The 16,253-nt window shown below is 39.5% G+C and overlaps 1 pseudogene across 1 annotated transcript; it reads left to right on the top strand.

The window, feature by feature from the left end:
* The first annotated feature begins 1,341 nt into the window (after positions 1-1,341).
* On the top strand, positions 1,342-15,449 carry LOC143850193 (uncharacterized; annotated as a pseudogene). Its single transcript, XR_013235964.1, has 4 exons — positions 1,342-1,880; positions 7,538-9,329; positions 9,795-10,208; positions 15,187-15,449. The product of XR_013235964.1 is annotated as an uncharacterized LOC143850193 (transcript).
* Positions 15,450-16,253: the final 804 nt, after the last annotated feature.

Below are 16,253 nucleotides of genomic sequence, written 5' to 3'. Positions count from 1 at the left end.
GAGGGAAAAAGGTAGTGCACTTATTTTGGCAGATTATATAAGCAAATGCTTATCACCTAAGCTCTTTAAGGAGCATGTTGCTCACATAAAGATGGTGGATAAGCTTGGCTTTGGATAGCGAGAGTTTGCATAAAGGCTTATTGTGATTACATTATGGTTTGGTTGATTCTGATATTTTAACTTATTTGTTGCTCCATAGTTTTTTTTTTTCACATGATTGGATATTATGCAAGCAAAATGTTGATGAAAGATGTTAAGTGGACCGTTGTGTCTAATTCATGTTGGTGAGGATGCTAATTCTGTGACCATGGGATGATCATTGGGATGTGTGAATAGCTTAATGTTTACATGATCTGTTATTAGTAGCTTCACTTAATGAAATGGTGGTTAAGGTTTGAACCTTAATTGATTATGTAATTGTATGCTAATCATATAATGTTGAGATTATAGACCTTTGCGGGCCAAGTGGAAGAATGTTAGAATATTTCTATTTTTCAGGTGACAGACTTGCATAGGCTATAGATCCCTATGAATAACAAGTGATGCAAGGTCCTCTTGACCTTTTGATGGGGATAGTAGGTGCTCGCTTCATACCTATTCTAGGCGGGGTCACAACCGTCGGGCCCATTAAGGGCATAATGGTCTTTAAGTAGTTTATTTTTATTTATTTTATTTTATTTTTACCTATGTATGGGCCTGATGTGTTGAACTTTGAGTTATTAGTAGTTTTTGGAATAAGATATTATGTGAATGAACCAAATGCCATGTGGCAACCGCGGCCTATCGAAGCAACCCATACCTATGCACGGTTGAGCCCGTTGAGCCCGTTGAGCCAAAGGCTGTCCACGGGCCAAGACCCGCCAATGCAGTCTATGTCTATGAGGCGGCCGAGACCTACCAATGTGGTTAAAGCCCACGCAATGGTCGAACCCATGCGGCGGCCGAAGGGGTGGTTGCAGCTGGGACTTTGTACGAGGATTGGCCATTCGTCGTACAACAGTCAGCAGTCGCAATGGAATTACTCGGACTCAAGGCTTTCTCCTTACCAAGATTCTACGAGTTTTCATACATTTAATATTTTGGGCCCTTCTACTTAGTAAGATTCTACTAGTCTTCATACATTTAATAGGTGGGGCCTCAAAAGGTTTGAATCTTAATGACCCACGTTGTCAAGATTCATGTCACAATTTTCCAAAACATGATCTCTACTAGTGGCAGAAAAATCAGCTCAAGCATATAGACTTTTCTCCATACTGGTGCAAAAACTAGAACCAGCACACCCATGGCTCTATTATAAAAACACCAACTAAGATTTTGTACCACATCACAAAGGAAGTACCTTTGCTTCAACCCCTTGCTTTTATTTGCCTCCATCACAGTTTATTTATTCTCCCCCATTTGTTCTTCTACTGAGAGTTCAAATGGCTTTCTATTTTGGGTTTTGCTTTGTTGTTCTTCTGGCACTTTCCACCTCACAGAAAAGCCCATTCCTTGTTACAGTAGTTTCAGCCCAGTTCAACTCCCTTACAGACAAGGAGGCATTACTTTCGTTTAAGTCTTTATTAAGTGACCCTTCCGACACTCTATCTTCATGGAATGAAAACTCTACTCCTTGCAATTGGACTGGAATTTCCTGCAACAATATCAGGCAGAGAGTCTCCTCCATTGATCTGCGGGGCCTCGGACTAGTCGGAACCATTACCCCCTACATCGGAAATCTCTCTTTCCTTCGTTTCCTTCACCTTCAAAACAACCAATTCACGGGCTTTCTCCCCGTCCAAATTGGCAATCTATTTCTGTTACAGGTCCTAAATGTGAGCTCCAACAACATCAAAGGTTCCATTCCTCGAAACACAAGCAGATGCTCGCATTGTTTAAAAATGCGGTTTCGATGCGGAACGCAGCCGAAGAAAATCCTTGTCGACTCGGCGCAGACGCGATCAAGAACGCGGTTGACGTGGCCAAGTCAAATGGAGGGCTTGGATCATCCAGCCAATTAAAAATGTATGCCTTACATCATGGGATGATCCCATGATCTAAGCTGTCCATTTGTTGAGCCACAAATTAAATACGTTGTGCCCAAAAATTCATTTCAGTAGGATGATCCAAGCCTTCCATTTGAAGTGGAACGGCATATTATGGAAAGCCAATTAAAGTTGTAAGGCTAACATTATAGGATGATCTAACTGAAATTCCAAGGGTGATCCCGAGTACGACAACTTATGAGGAGGGAAGAATTAGGTTTCTAACAAGTTTTAATTCTTTTGAAAACTCAAACCCAATTTTGGAAATTAAGAGATCAACACTAAAGTTCAAGCACACAAGTTAAATCTAAAGTGCAAATACAAAATAAAGAGCAAGAGTAAGAGAGATTGCACCCGAGATTTAAAGTGGTTCGGTCCTCCAAACGCGAGGCCTACTCCTCTCCACCAACCAAACTCGTTGATGGCTTCACTATGTGATCTTCTTAACTTCGGCGAAGATCGGTGCCGATTACAAATTCCGATTACCTTTAACCTTGGTGGCAATCTTCACCACGGAGAGTGGGCTACGCTTCTCCGAACACTCGCCCGATACAGAGTTCTTGATAAGAAAGAAAGAACAAAAAAATCCCTCACAAGGGTTTATAAAAATTGTAGAGGATGTACAAATATCGTCTATGATCCAAATCCTAAGCTTTAGAGGATGAGAGGCATAATCAAGTTTAATTCACTCTTTGGATGTTCAAATGAAGTTTTAGAGTGTTATGATTGATGATTTGAATGTTTGGAATGCCCATATATATAGGAAAAACCAAATATGACCGTTCAATGGCATTTTTGTAATTCCAGGAAAAATCGCAACGGCTAAAAATCCGACCGTTGTAGTATTCTCGGAGTTCCGGGAATTCAAGCAGAAGATGAAAAAAAGTCTACTGGACCGAATCTCGGAGTTCCGAGAATAATTCTCGGAGTTCCGAGAATTTTCGGAGTTCCGAGAAGCCTATGTTGAGCAAATTTTCATTTCTGTTTTTTGGCTTCCAATTCTCAACCAAGATGGGATTGCTATGAGGGTTCCAAGGTGTTGGAACTCCACAAATACAATCACTTATATATTTAGGGTGTGTGAGATTAACTTAATTATGCCTTTCAAAATCCTAAACTAGGATTGGATCTTAATACAATCTAATATAACTTGATCTTCAATGGATTCTTCAAGTCTTCATTTGTCTTGGATCTACGATGTCTTTGGCCTTCCGAATGTGGATCAATAAGTGCTTCTTGACCTCAATCCAAGCAATGTTGTCTTAGCACCAATGTGATCTACAACTTAGACAATCAAACACATTAGTGATCATAAATCACTTGTGTATTGGAATCATCAAAATAAGATGGAAATGCCAAGGTGGAAACCATTGGGCTTACAATCTCTCCCTTTTTGATGATGACAAGCACAAGAGATTTTCCAATAAAAAGCACATATTTTCCTTACACTAGAATTCTCTCCCCCTTTGGCATCAATCAAAAAGATTTGGGTAAAAGAGAAATAAAGGGATAAAATATACAATTTAGAGCTCCCCCTTTTTCAAGGAAAAAGACAAACCTAGAACTCCCCCTATTTAGAATTTTTATTCAACATAAGAGGGGATATTTAATTAACTTTGAAAAAGATATTCAATTGTAAAGCATGCCCCTAATCTAAGCACATATGATGAAAATCATATGGGGGCTTTGGGAACCCAAGATTTCTTGGTTCCACCATTATCCCTAATCTTAGATGCACATTGGAATTGGTAATGACCATTTATTCCACAATAATGGCATCTAACATGAGGGTTAGATACGCTAGTCCTATCATATGCATGTTTAGGTCTTTGACTAGTCTTCCTCAAGATTATGTCAATAATTTTATCACCATTTAGGAAACCATGGAGACATAATCTTAACCTTTCATTTTCATTATGAAGATGGGTTATTTGATTTAGAAAATCATTAAATTCATCTTCATAAGATTTGGAAGAGCTTGCCACATCTTAGAGTTTTGCAATTTGGCAAGTTTTCTCATCCAAACAACCCTTAAGGGTTTCAATCTCAAGTTTAAAATTTTCAAGTTGTGCTTGAGATTTGGAAGAAGATTCATTTTTCAAAAAATTAAGTTCATTTTCTAATTTTGAAATGGATTTCTTTTGAACTTTATTTTTAGAAATTTGAGAGTGCAAGGTTGAGCACAATTCATCATATGAGATTTTTTCACTATCACTACTAGATGAATAACATGAGGGGTTAGAGTCTACCTCATCTTCATGGGTGAGTGCCATGAAACAAAGATCGTCTTTCTTTTCTTCCCCTTCGCTTGAACTCTTTCCCGAGGTGCTAGTAGCATCCCATCCGGCGGCAAGAGCCTTATGTTTCTTCCATTCCTTCTTTCCCTTGTATTTTGAGGAAGTTGACTTGAGAAGAGGACAATCCGGTCTTTTGTGTCCGGTCTTCTTGCAATTATAGCACCTTATTCCTCCTTCGACTTCACTTTCTTCTTTCTTCTTCGTTTTATCCTTCTTATGTTTCTTTCTCCATAAGCTTTTAAACTTTCTCAAAGCTTCTTCTTCATCGCTATCCGCCGATGATGAGTTTGCTTTGGAGGCTTTTAGAGCTAGAGAACGATTCTCTTTTTCTTTCGGCTTCTTCTCCTCTTGTCGGCTAGTGAGGAGCATCTCATGGGTGATGAGAGATCCTACAAGCTCCTCCATGGTTAGCGTCTTGAGATTCTTTGATTCTTGTATGGCAGTTACCTTTGGATCCCAATATGGAGGAAGAGACCTAAGCAACTTACTCACAAGCTCATCAGTAGGATAAGATTTACCAAGATTAGCTAGTTCATTAGAAATTTTAGAAAAACGTGTATACATTTCGGAAATGCTTTCGTTTTGATCCATTCTAAACATTTCATATTTGCTCTTTAACAAGTTTATTTTGGAGTCCTTGACTTGAGATGTTCCCTCGTGGGTAACGGCAAGTGTATCCCAAATAACCTTGGCGGAATCAAAAAGAGCTACTCGATTAAACTCCTCCGTAGATAGGGCGCAAAATAAAGAATTTATGGCTTTGTAATTTAAATTTGCATGCCTTTTCTCTACGACATTCCATTCTTCAAATGGCTTGGAAGGCAAAGTGTAGCCCTTTTCTACAATATGCCAAAGTTCCACATCTATCGAAAGAAGATAGATGCGCATCCTTGTCTTCCAATGTTCATAGTTGGACCCATCAAAGAAGGGAGGTCTAGTTGTGGAATGGCCTTCTGGAAGTCCGGTTCCATTTGTATGTGCCATTTCACAAATAAAAAGTTGTCAAAAGATCTTATGATCTTTCCCTTGTTGAAATTTTAAAGAAAATTTTACTAAAGATTTTTAGAAAAGAAAATCTTTTAAGAGCCTTTGCTCTGATACCAAGTGAAATTCCAAGGGTGGTCCCGAGTACGGCAACTTATGAGGAGGGAAGAATTAGGTTTCTAACAAGTTTTAATTCTTTTGAAAACTCAAACCCAATTTTGGAAATTAAGAGATCAACACTAAAGTTCAAGCACACAAACCCGAGATTTAAAGTGGTTCGGTCCTCCAAACGCGAGGCCTACTCCACTCCACCAACCAAACCCGTTGATGACTTCACTATGTGATCTTCTTAACTTCGGCGAAGATCGGTGCCGATTACAAATTCCGATTACCTTTAACCTTGGTGGCAATCTTCAGCACGGAGAGTGGGCTACGCTTCTCTGAACACTCGCCCGATACAGAGTTCTTGATAAGAAAGAAAGAACAAAAAAAATCCCTTACAAGAGTTTACAAGAATTGTAGAGGATGTACAAATATCGCTTATGATCCAAATCCTAAGCTTTAGAGGATGAGAGGCATAATCAAGTTTGATTCACTCTTTGGATGTTCAAATGAAGTTTTAGAGTGTTAGGATTGATGATTTGAATGTTTGGAATGCCCATATATATAGGAAAAACCAAATATGACCGTTCAATGGCATTTTTGTAATTCCAGGAAAAATCGCAACGGTTAAAAATCCGACCGTTGTAGTGTTCTCGGAGTTCCGGGAATTCAAGCAGAAGATGAAAAAAAGTCTACTGGACCGAATCTCGGAGTTTCGAGAATAATTCTCGGAGTTCCGAGAAGCCTATGTTGAGCAGATTTTCATTTCTGTTTTTGGGCTTCCAATTCTCAACCAAGATGGGATTGCTATGAGGGTTCCAAGGTGTTGGAACTCCACAAATACAATCACTTATATATTTAGGGTGTGTGAGATTAACTTAATTATGCCTTTCAAAATCCTAAACTAGAATTGGATCTTAATACAATCTAATATAACTTGATCTTCAATGGATTCTTCAAGTCTTCATTTGTCTTGGATCTACGATGTCTTTGGCCTTCCGAATGTGGATCAATAAGTGCTTCTTGACCTCAATCCAAGCAATGTTGTCTTAGCACCAATGTGATCTACAACTTAGACAATCAAACACATTAGTGATCATAAATCACTTGTGTATTGGAATCATCAAAATAAGATGGGAATGCCAAGGTGGAAACCATTGGGCTTACACTAACCCATCCATTTGATGAGCCACATCATAAATACATTTTGCCCCAAATATCATTTTCATTGGATGATCCCAACCCTCTGATCTATATAGAGGATTCCATAATATGCAGTTTCCACTTCAGATAGTAGGGCTGGGATCGTCCTATTGAAATGAATTTTTGGGCAGAACCTCTTTATTCTTTGACCTATAATAGGCAGCTTGGATCATCCAGAGGCTTACATCATAGGATGATCTAAGCTATCCATTTGATGGGCAGCTTAGATCATCCAATGTGATATGATGGCAGCTGTCCATCAAATGGACAGCTGCCCATTTAAATACGCTATGCCCCAAATGTGATATGTGCACCACTTTTTTACTCGAGAAAATCACCCCAGCGTGTCTATGACTGTACTTTTACCTAGAGAGGGTTGTCCCAAGTAAGAAAAAGGGTTGAATGTATCATTTACCTACATTTAGTGATTTAGGATTTCATTTTCGTTTACCTCAAGACACAAAGAAACCTTTCTTCTTCCTCCTTTGCCAACTTACCTCAAGACAAAAGGAAACCTTTCTTCTTCTTCCTCCAAAAACCAGGTTATGATTGCAACAAAAACAGTTGATTCTTCTACCTGCCAAAAACCAGTTTATGAAGGCAATGAGAAAAGGGTTTTGCGCAGAAACTAAGGTAGATCTGGCTATTTCAGGATGAATGGAAATGGGAATCATATGATATTTTGTTGAAAAAATCAAGATCCGATCCTTTTTTTTCTTGTCTTTTTGAAGTTTAGGAGTCACGGATCACCTAGATTCACATGCTGGTAGATTCCATCTGAAAAAAAAAAGTTTGATTCAAGTTTGATTCGGCCCGGACTCGGCGAGTCTGCGACTCCAAAATGCGGTCAACACATCCGAGTCGACTCGGCCGAGTTCCGAGCCGAGTCAACGAGTTTTTAAACACTGCTGCTCGGACCTGACGGACCTTGACATGACTGCGAATAAGATATTGGGACAAATTCCTCCAGAGCTCGGGCTTCTTCGGAAGCTCAAAGTACTGAGGATGAATAATAATCAGTTTTCCGGGGCAATCCCAGAGTCAATTGGTAACCTTTCATCACTTACCACTCTAGAGTTGTGGACGAATTATCTCAGTGGAACAATACCGGAAGACTTAGGCCGTCTCCATGACTTAAAAGACCTGCTGATCTCAGTAAACCATCTCACAGGTACTCTTCCTCTGTCACTGTATAACATTTCTTCCCTTACTACATTTGCCTTTGGCTTAAACCAACTGTGGGGAGAATTTCCAAGTGATATTGGCCTTAAGCTCCCAAACATGTTGTTCTTTCATTCATGCTTCAACAAATTCTCCGGTCCAATTCCGTAATCTCTGAACAATATCACCAAGATCCAAAGCATTAGAATGTCAAACAATTTTCATGTCGGGTCAGTACCCCAAGGACTAGAAAATCTCCATGTGCTTCGCCCATATAATCTGGGGTTTAATCAGCTTCTCAGCTCAGGAGACAATGGCCTAAGTTTCATCACTTCTTTGATAAACAGCACGAAACTGGAATACCTTGCATTGGATGTAAATCTTTTGGAGGGACTAATTCCAGCGTCCGTTGGGAATCTCTCGAAGAGTCTCACAAAAATTTACATGGGTGGGAATCGAATCTATGGTACTATACCTGCATCAATAGGCAATCTAAGCAATCTTGCTTTGCTGAATTTGAGCCAGAATTCAATCTCAGGAGAGATACCAATAGAAATCGGCCTACTTAAGGAACTTCAGAGTTTGCGTTTGGCTGTAAATGAGTCCTCCAGTGTAATTCCGGCCTCGCTTGGAAGTCTAGCAAAACTGTATAAACTTGAACTGTTTGGGAATAATTTGGAGGGGGGAATACCCACCACTTTTGGGAACTTGCAACGTTTATCTTTATTAGATCTATCCAATAACAGGCTCAATGGAACCATACCCAATGAAGTGTTCAGTCTTACTAGCTTAGCCTCTTTTCTCAACTTATCCAGGAACTCTCTAACTGGTCCTTTGCCTCAGGATGTTGGTAGATTGGAACAACTAGCAGCCATAGACATATCGAAAAACCGTTTGTCTGGAAATATCCCCAACTCAATTGGAAACTGTAAGAGCTTGCAGGATTTGTTCATGGCCAACAACTTATTTTCAGGAATTATTCCTAATACTCTAGGAGGAGTGAAAGGATTGCAAAATCTAGATCTATCTATGAATCAACTATCCGGCACCATTCCTGATGATCTTCAAGGACTTCAGGCTCTTCAGTTCTTGAACCTCTCTTTCAATCAACTCGAAGGAAAAGTTCCAAACAATGGCATTTTCAGTAATCCATCAGAGGTCAATCTTGAAGGGAATTCGAAGCTTTGCACGTCACCCATATGCAAGGATATTCGTGTTCCTCCCTCCTCGAATGGGCAAAGATCGGACCCACTTCGAGTTATTGTCCCAATTGCAGGATCCATCGTGGTATGTGTTGTTGTGGGTTTGTTATGGCTTATCTTTTACAGACGAAAACATGGAGCAGAAATGGCAGAACACTTTGGATCCTTCAAGGGACGACATCAAATGATATCTTATAAAGGGCTTCTTACATCAACTGGTTATTTTAATTCAGCAAATCTACTAGGAAGAGGGAGCTTCGGATCTGTCTACAAAGGAATTCTCAGAGATGGAACAACAGTTGCCGTTAAGGTCCTCGATCTTTTGAGGAATGGAGCTTCCAAGAGCTTTCTTGCTGGTAAGAGTATAAATGATTAAATAACACCAACTATAACAGCTTAAACTTTTGGTGTAATTGATTATTTCACTTGGTATCAGAGCTATTGCTTCGCAGCAGGTCCTGGTTTCAAAACCCAACAACTCCTTGATATTAAAAATCCACATGTACGGCCAACTCAAAAAAAAAGAAAAAAGAGGGGCCACACATGAGGGGGAGTGTTATAGTATAAATGATTAAATAACACCAACTCTAACAGCTTAAACTATTGGAGCAATTGATTGTTTCATGTGGTATCAGATTTATTGCCTCAAGGCAGGTCCTGGGTTCAAAACCCAACTACTTCTTGATATTAAAAATCCAAGTGTACGGCCAACTCAAAAAGAGGGCCCACACGTGAGGCGGAGTGTTGGAGTATATATGATTAAATAACACCAACTTTAACATCTTAAACTTTTGGAATAATTGGTTGTTTCACACTTGCAGAATGTGAAGCTCTCAGAAATGTCAGACACCGTAATCTTGTTAAACTGATCACATCATGCTCGAGTGTAGACTTCCAAAACATGGATTTCCAAGCTCTGGTGTATGAGTTTATGAGTAATGGGAGCTTGGAGGAATGGGTTCAGCACAAAAGGAATGAAAATGGAAATGGGCTGAATATTATGCAGAGATTGAATATTATCATTGATGTTGCTTCTGCTATGGATTATCTGCACCATGATTGTAAAGCACCAGTGGTTCATCGTGATCTTAAGCCTAGCAATGTGCTCTTGGATGAAGACATGACTGCAAAAGTAGGGGACTTCGGATTGGCAAAATTACTGGTGATAGAAGACTTTGATCAGGAATCCAAATCTACATGTGGGCTCAAAGGATCCATAGGTTATATACCTCCAGGTAAGAGGAATTGCATCCTACTAATATTAACTTTTTTTTTATGCTCTTGTTTGGATTACAGGATATTTCTGGGAAAGTTTGGAAAAGAATTTTGTTTTTTAAATGTCATGCTTTTCCCTTCTTTGATTACACATAAAAAAAAAGTGATAGATCAAATTTTATTTATAGGGACCTTTAATTTTTAATTTATAATGATATCCCTAAATTTATTATTTCCTTCTAAATTGTGGAAATAAAACATCCTAGGAAAAAATTTCGTCAAAATTTTAAAGATAAATTCACCATAAAAAAATGAGTTAATTGTGCGAGGAGGCCCTTTACCCATCACAGGGGGGGGGGGGGGGGGGGGGTGTGTGTGTGTGTGTGGGGGAGTAATGTGTACTGTCATATGTCCCAAATAGAGTAGAAATCCCTAATTTGCAAAGGGAGATGATATTTTCACTCCCCTTGCATTCGCTCCCCTTATAACGTGATTTGATGTCAAAAAGCGTTAAAGTTGCCCACTTTTCACATCAAATCAAGTTATAAGGGGAGCGTGCGCCTAATGCAGGGGGGCTGAAAATATCATTGCCCTTTCAACAAAAAAAAATGTTACAGTTAGAACCCTACTTTTGAAACAAATAAAAACACCGAGTTTTTCTTTTCATTTACCAATCTGCCATTTTAGGAACAAAAAAAGTATGGGTAAACTTGGGCCGGTCTCAACCCAAACTCGACAGGTTCAACCCAATTTTATCTCGAGTTGGGTTGGCATTTCCTCGGCTTGGGACAGGTTAGGGTTGGGAAAATCCTACACGATTTAATTTTAGGTTTGGTTAGGATTGAAGCGTTGGGCAAGCCAAGCCGATCCGAACCCGAAGCCCATTCCCCCTAATTTTATTGCGATTTTCAAAATCTCAGTTATCTATATATATATATATATATATATATATATATATATATATATATATATATATATAGAGAGAGAGAGAGAGAGAGAGAGAGAGTGAAGCTACACCGCCGGTTTTTTGTAAATACAATCGTAGGATCATCCCAATCCTACGATTTGTAGAGGAAAAAATTGACGTGTAAAAACCTTCACAAATTTGTCCATTTTTGCCTCCACAGTTTGAAGGGCTGGGATGATCCTATGGAGCTGATTTTTTGTAGACACCCTATCTATGTGAGGACCAATCAAATGAATGGTTTGGATCACCAAAACAATGTGGGCCCATTGTATTTTAAGCCGGCGGTGTAGCTAAGTTAGCTACACCGGCGGTGTAGCTTCACTTTCCTCATATATATATATATATAGAGAGAGAGAGAGAGGGGAAAGTTTTTCTAGTCGGCCGACTAGAGGAACTTCTCTAGTCTGCCGACCAAAAACACAGTGGGCCCATGTTGTTTGGATGATCCAAAGCATTCATTTGATGGGCCTCGGCATAGATAGGGTGTGCCCAAAAAATCAGCTCCATAGGATCATCCTAGCCCTTCGATTTGTGGAGGTTAAAAATGGACAGTGGAGGTTAAAAACACAGTGAGCCCACGTTGTTTTGATGATCCAAAGCATTCATTTGATGGGCCCTGACATAGATATGATGTGCCTAAAAAATTATCTCCATAGGATCATCCTAACCCTTCGATTTATGGAGGTTAAAATGGACGCTTATAAACCCCACAAATCTGTCAATTTTTATCCTCCACTCAAATGGTTAGGATGATCCTATGCAACTGATTTTTTGGGCACACCTATCTATGCGAGGGCCTATCAAATGAATGTTTTGGATTATCCAAATAATGTGGGCCCACTGTGTTTTTTGGTCGGCGGACTAGAAAAGGTTCTCTAGTCGGCCGACTAGAAAAACATATATATATATATGAGGAAACTGTTGGTGCGCTTAAGCTCACCAAACTTTTGGTGAGCTTAAGCGCCCCAATCACATGGGGGCCCACTTTGTTAGGTGATCCAAAGCATTCATTTTAAAGTCCCTTACATGGATAGGGGGTGTACCAAAAATCAGCTCCATAGGATCATCCTAACCCCTCCATTTGTGGAGGACAAAAATGGACAGACACAAATCTGCCCATTTTTGTCCTCCACAAATGAAGGGGTTAGGATGATCCTATGGAGCTGATTTTTGGTACACCCCCTATCTATCATAAGGCCTTTAAAATGAATGCTTTGGATCACATAACAAAGTGGGCCCCCATGCGATTGGGGAGCTTAAGCGCACCATAGGTTTGGTGCGCTTAAGCTCACCAACAGTTCTCTCTCTCTCTCTCTCTCTCTCTCTCTCTCTCTCTCTCTCTCTCTCTCTCTCTCTCTCTCTCTCTCTCTCTCTCTCTCTCTCTATATATATATATATATATATATATATATATATATATATATAGTTCCTAAGGTGTCACCTCATATAGCTTATATGAGGTGGCGCTTTAAAACATAAGGGGCCCACTTTGTTTGGGGTAATCCAAACCACTCATTTCAAAGGCCCTTAGATGGATATGGTGCCTACAAAAAATCATGTCCATAGGATCATCCTAACCCTTCCATTTATGGAGGTAAAAAATTGGCATATTTATGGAGGTTTATACCCATCCATTTCAACCTCCACAAATGGAAGGGTTAGGATGATCCTATGAAGTTGATTTTTTGGGCACACCCTATCTATGTAAGGACCTATCAAATGAATGCTTTGGATCATCCAAACAAAGTGGGCCCCTTTTGTTTTTAAGCGTCACCTCATATAAGCTATATGAGGTGACACCTTAGGAACTCTATTCTCTCTCTCTCTCTCTCTCTCTCTCTCTCTCTCTCTCTATATATATATATATATATATATATATATATATATATATATATATATATATATATATATATATATATATATATGTGTGTGTGTGTGTGTGTGTGTGTGTGTGTGTGCGTGGGAAAAGTGAGTATGAGTGGCCCCTCATACTCACTTATATGAGGTGACGGATTGAAACTCATGTGGGCCCACATTTTTGGGGTGATCCAAACCATTCATTTGATAGACCCTGACATAGATAGTGTGTGCCCAAAAAATCAACTCCATAGGATCATTCCAACCCTTCGAACTGGGGAGGTGAAAATGGGACTTACAAATTTGCCCAGATTTTTCCAATTTTCACCTCTACAGTTCGAAGGGTTGGGATGATCCTATGCGGCTGATTTTTGGGGCACACCCTATCTATGTCAGGGGCTATCAAATGAATGGTTTTTATCACTCCAAAAATATGGGCCCACCGTGTTTCTAGCCGTCACCTCATATAAGCTTATATGAGGGGCCGCTCACAAACACCTTCCCCTATATATATATATATATATATATATATATATATATATATATATATAGAGAGAGAGAGAGAGAAAAGAGTTCCTGAGGTTAACCTCATATAGATTATATGAGGTGGCGCTCACAAAATATAAGGGGCCCACATTGTTAGGATGATCCAAAGCATTCATTTGAAAGGCCCCATCATAGATAGGGTGTGTACAAAAAATCAACTCCATTGGATCATCCTAACCCATCCAAAAGTAGAGGGCAAAATGGATAGACACTTTTTGTCCACAAATCTGCTCATTTTTTCCTCCACTTTTAGAGGAGTTAGGATGATCCAATGGAGCTGATTTTTGGTAGACACCCTATCTGAGCAACTGCGCAGGAACACTTCTCTCTCTCTCTCTCTCTCTCTCTCTCTCTCTCTCTCTCTCTCTCTCTCTCTCTCTCTATATATATATATATATATATATATATATATATATATATATATATATATATGGGAAAGATGTGCGTACTCGATCGAGTAGATAAGCTTATCTACTCGGTCGGGTTAAAAACAGTGGCGGCCCACATTTTTGGGGTGATCCAAACCATTCATTTGAAATGGCCTTACCTAGATAGGGTGTCCACAAAAAATCAGCCCCACAGGATCATCCTAACCCACCCAACAGTGGAGGGAAAAATGGGCAGATTTGTGGACAAGATGTGTTTGTCCATTTTTCCCTATTTTTCCCTCCACTGTTGCATGGGTTAGGATGATCATATGGGGCTGATTTTTTGTGGACACCCTATCTAGGTAAGGGCCTTTCAAATGAATGGTTTGGATAACCCCAAAAATGTGGGCCCCCACTGTTTTTAACCCGACCGAGTAGATAAGCTTATCTACTCAACCGAGTACGAACACCTTTCCCTATATATATATATATATATATATATATATATATATATATATATATATATATATATATGAGTTAGGTAAAGCTACACATACGTGTAGCTAACTTAGCTACACCAACGGCTTAAAATACAGTGGGCCCACATTGTTTGGGTGATCCAAACCATTCATTTGATAGATCCTCACATTGATAGGGTGTGCCCAAAAAATCAGCTCCATAGGATCATCCCCACCCTTCAAACTGTGGAGGCAAAAATGGGCAGATTTGTGAAGGTTTTTATGCGTCCATTTTTGCCTCCACAAATCGTAGGGTTGGGATGATCCTATAGAGCTGATTTTTTGGGCACACCCTATCTATATGAGGGCCCATCAAATGAATGGTTTGCATCACCCAAACAATGTGGGGCCCACTGTATTTTAAGGCGTTGGTGTAGCTAAGTTAGCTACACGTATGTGTAGCTACGCTTTTCTCTCTCTCTCTCTCTCTCTCTCTCGATATATATATATATATATATATATATATATATATATATATATATATATATATATATATATATATATAGGATCCTTTTGTGCTTTAAAATGTATTCAGCAACGGACATCAGACGTTACTAAAAGGAGATATGTGCAAGTCAGAATAATGAGGTGGTGATGGCCCTTAGATGGATCCCCCTTGAGCCCGGATGGTTAAAATTAAACTTTGACTGTTCAAGCCTTGGCAATCCAAGCCCGGCGGGCATTGGGGGCTTTCTCAGAGATGATTCCAATGTCAACAAATGAGTTTCCTCTGGTCAAATAGGTTCCATGGATTCCAATGAGACAGAAGTTGAGGCTATTCTTCAGGGGACAGGGCTGCTGGCTAGAGGTGTGTTGAATAATATTATAGTGGAGGGAGATTCGCTTAACGTAATCCGATGGTTAGATGAGAGGCACCCGCATCCTTGGCGTTTCTTTGAGTTGATGGACGAGATGTTGGACACTCCGAAGGACCACCATGTCAGGTTCCACCATACTCGGTGGTCGGCTAATGCAGAAGCAGACGGTCTTGCTCGGTCTGCCTAGAGGTGAGTTGAATGATATTATAGTGGAGGTAGATTCGTTTAACGTAATCAGATGGCTAGATGAGAGGCACCCACATCCTTGGCGTTTCTCTGAGTTGATTGACGAGAAGTTGGACACTCCAAAGGGCCACCAAGTCAGGTTCCACCATACTCGGTGGTCGACTAATGCAGAGGCAGGCCGTCTAGCTCAGGTCAAGGTTGATCGCCCCTCATTAGAAATCTTTGATTTCTTACCTCCTCGATTTTGTTTGTTCTTATTGTTTTCTTTGTTCTTTCAACCTCTTCGGTTGTTTTGCCATATTTGTTTTTCTTATGGTAAATAAGGCATTAACTATGGTTGTTCGAATTACAATTTTTCTTTCACGTGCAATCAAACAATGTTCGAATTACAATTTTTCTTTCACGTGTAATCAAACATTGGAAAAACATTAAATTTTTGGAGAAGCTTTACTTTTCCAAACTTTTTCAAAAAAAAATTTCAACCCAAAGCAGGCCTCAGGGAAATTGGTCCTTAGCAAATGGGGTTTTAAAATCTCTTTTAAAATCATTAAATTCATCGTTTCTAAAGCTATAGCCATTGTTTGGAAATAAATATATTTACCTTCAAAACCATTTTCATTTAAGATTATGCAACTAATGTCTAAAACTGTTTTGCATCTTTCTGAGTTAATGGCTTCCAAAGTTGCTTTAATGTCTCAGTTGGAAGAGGAATGACTTAAGTAGGGTGAAACCCCATTGTAGTAGATAGGATTAATCAAAAATAATCTTATCCGCTGATAAACAGTGATTTTGATAAAATCAAAAG

This window comes from Tasmannia lanceolata, unplaced genomic scaffold (assembly GCF_043159265.1).
Source record: "Tasmannia lanceolata isolate RefF3 unplaced genomic scaffold, GAP_Taslan_0.1 ptg000018l, whole genome shotgun sequence".
NCBI lineage: Eukaryota > Viridiplantae > Streptophyta > Magnoliopsida > Canellales > Winteraceae > Tasmannia > Tasmannia lanceolata.
Note: the sequence above shows the minus strand (reverse complement) of the source record. Positions and strands in the feature narration are given on the sequence as shown.